Here is a 3,586-nt window from a genome sequence, read left to right on the forward strand (position 1 = left end):
GACTAATCCTTCGATGCCAGAGCAGTGGTCTAGTGGTGGCCCCAGTTGAGGACAGCTGTGCAAAATGGAGGCCTAGTCTTAGGAGGGTCAATAGCAGCAGTGGGGCCACCTGGTGGAGACACTGGAGAGATTGAAATATTCCAGAGTACGATAAAACACTCAGAAATATTCCTGAGTAGAAACAAGGCTTTCTGAAGGGATATAAGTAATTGGGACATTCTGCTGGGGATTATTAAACCAAAATGTAATTTATATCATACTCAAAGGCTGGCAAGGTAAGGACATTTGACTAATATTATAAGGAGCCAGGGTAATAATAGTATAAAAACAGTATTGGAGGAGCATCATATAATACTATTAGTCATGTATAAGGTAGATCAGAAGGCAGAATAAACTAAAGCTCGGGGGACCGGTGGAAGAGTGAATGAGAAATAAATACCTTTAATGGGTTTTCAATTCTTTTGTTTCAAAAGAATCTGCAAGCTTTAGGGTTGAATAAAAATGTGTTTTGTGTGTGGCATGACCCAATGGTAGCCGAAAATAAAATAGTTGAGTTTGGAAAATAAAAATAAATTAGAGAATAAATTCTAAGGTCTAGATCTCTTTTCCATTTCTTGTCCACCACAGTTCAGTTTGGATCTGAAAGTCACACTGAGTCCCCTCGTTCAAGAACATTGGCATGATTCACTAACACCACCATTTAATTTGATCTCTCTTTACTTAGAAGCAAAGTTTGATCAGAAAAACAAAACTGAATGTTTCCTTATACTGGCCATGTTTGTACATCTTAAACTATGGAAGTAATTTTAGGAGACACATAGAGCATCCAACACCATTTCCCTTCCTTCCCTCCCTCCCTCCTCCCTCCCTCCCTTTCTCTCTCTCTCTCTTTCTTTTCCTTCCTTCCTTCCTTCCCTTCCTTCCTTCCTTCCTTCCTTCCTTCCTTCCTTCCTTCCTTCCTTCCTTCCTTCCTTCCTTCCTTCCTTCCTTCCTTTCTTTCTTTCTTTCTTTCTTTTCTTTCTTTCTTTCTTCTTTCTTTCTTCAGTGTCTCACTCTGTCATCAGGCTGCAGTGCAGTGGTACAATCTTGGCTCACTGCAACTTATGCCCCCAGGTTCAAGCAATTCTCGTGCCTCAGCCGCCCAAGTATCTGGGACTATAGGCATGCGCCACCATGCCCAGCTAATTTTTGTGTTTTCAGTAGAGATGGGGTTCTTCCATGTTGCCCAGGATGGTCTCAAACTCCTGGCCTCAGGTGATTCAGCCACCTCGGCCTCCTAAAGTGCTCCAACATCACCTCTTTCCCCAGTTGTATTTTGATAGGTATGATGAATTTGGGCACAATAAATTATATTTCTAAATGTCAAGTTATATCTGTCTCTCTTAATAGGAAACAGAAACCTAAATAAAACAGTTTATATTTCCCATGGAATAATTGTATTAGACCCTAAATGGTTTTTTAAACTTTAAATTAATTAAAACTTAATTTCCAAATTGAAAGATAAAATTTTATGTATTTATCATATACAACATGATGCTTTGAAATATATATATATAATGTGGAATAACGAAATTAGCAAATTAACATGTGTTGCCTCACATAGTTATTTTGTAGTGAGAACACTAAACATCCACTCTCTTAGTGTATTTCAAGAATAAAATCTACTACCTATAGTCACCATGTTGTACAATATATCCCTTGGACTTATTCCTTCTGTCTAACTAAAATCTGTACACTTGGAACAATATCTCTCGAACCCCTTACTTCACCCCAACTACCCTAGCTCCTCATAATCACCGTTCTACTCTCTGTTTCTATGAGATCAACTTTTTAAGATTCCACATATGGAGATATATTAGTCTGTTTTCATAATGCTATAAAAAACTGCCTGAGATTGGGTAATTTATAAAGGAAAGAGTTTTAAGTGACTCCCAGTTCAGCATGACTGGGGAGGCCTTAGGAAACTTATAATCATGGTGGAAGGCAAAGGGGAAGCAAGGCACCTTCTTCATAGGGTGGCAGGAAGGAGCAGTACCAAGTGAAGTGGGAAGAGCCCCTTCCCTTATAAAACCATCAGATCTCATGAGAACTCACTCACTATCATGAGAACAGCATGGGGGAAACCACTCCTATGATTCAATTACCTCCACCTGGTGTCTCCCTTGGCACATTGGGAATATGACTGTTATAATTCAAGATGAAAATTGGATGGGGGTACAAAGCCTAACCATATCAGGAGATCATGCAGTTTATCTCTCTGTACTTTGCTTATTTCACTCAACATAATTTTAATATGTATGTTAAATTGTGTCTTAAGTGTTTAGTAAGTTCAGTGCTGAACCAGAGGGAGAACCAAAGATTTAGGTGGCTTTGCTATGACAGGATGACAGAAATTTGATGTGTGGTGTTAGCTAAGGTTTAATATTACCAAATACTTTTGACACATTTTGAATTACTGGTTAATTTATAGCTGCCCATGTGCTTCATTAGCTAGAGAATATTTAGCTCCAATTTCAGAGATCATTTTCAGTTTTAGTAATTATAATCCCTCTATGATTTAATTTTGATCGTTTGTCTGTGGGTCCATGACACAGAAAAATGGACAAAATATTGTGTGCAATTATGGTAAAGTGACTTTTAAATAATGTAAAACACAATGGAAAGTTAACACATTTTCAAATAGGAGAAATCCTTGTGTTATTATTATAAGAGTTTTGTTTTTTTAATTAGCCTAAAGTCATTAAGAATTTCAGATAACATGCTTTTTTCAAATACTACTTCTTTAGAAGAATTCAAATTATTTTTGCTAAATATCTTTATTAATGATCTAATCTTAAATTATTTAAGTTGCTAAGTGATAGTAGATAAGTTAGTGGTTTCCTATTTCCTCTAATGCTAAAGTTAAGGGTGATAAAAGATATTTCAAAGTACTTAAACTTTAAATTGTGCAGGAACATTTTTTGAACAGCTTGACAATATTGTATATTCATAAAATAGTTCTTTAAAAAACAAATTTGAATATTTCTTTTGCTAACTGCTTTTGTGACTTATATTTGGGAAATGTTTGGAAAATTCAATAAAAGCAAACATTATTATAAACAAGTTTCACATAAAACTTGGTAGCATAATTATATTATCAGAGGTAAAGTTTTTCTCCTTTCTCTTTTTCCTTCTCTCCTCTTCCTATTAATGGAAATAACTCCATTTGGATTGAGAAATAAAAATGCCAGTCTACTACAACATTATAGTGTAGAGTTTATCTTAGATATATGACAGTTTTTTAGCTCTTGCCATGTGAAAATGAAGAGAAAAGCATGGATGATAATTTCCTTGAGGGCAAGGTGCCTATAATAATCTCTGTGCTAATACAGTAGAGCATAATAGTCACTTCTATTGTGAACTCCAGTAAAATAACCATATAAAAATGACCCTGAACCTCTCTTCTGATTGCCGGTTTATACTTAAGAAACAATTTAGGCCAGGCATCGTGGCATATGCCTGTAATCACAGCACTTTGGGAGGCCAAGGAGGGCGGATCATGAGGTCAGGAGATCAAGATCAACCTGGCTAACACGGTGAAACCCTG

This window comes from Chlorocebus sabaeus, chromosome 24 (assembly GCF_047675955.1).
Source record: "Chlorocebus sabaeus isolate Y175 chromosome 24, mChlSab1.0.hap1, whole genome shotgun sequence".
NCBI classification, from domain to species: Eukaryota; Metazoa; Chordata; class Mammalia; order Primates; family Cercopithecidae; genus Chlorocebus; species Chlorocebus sabaeus.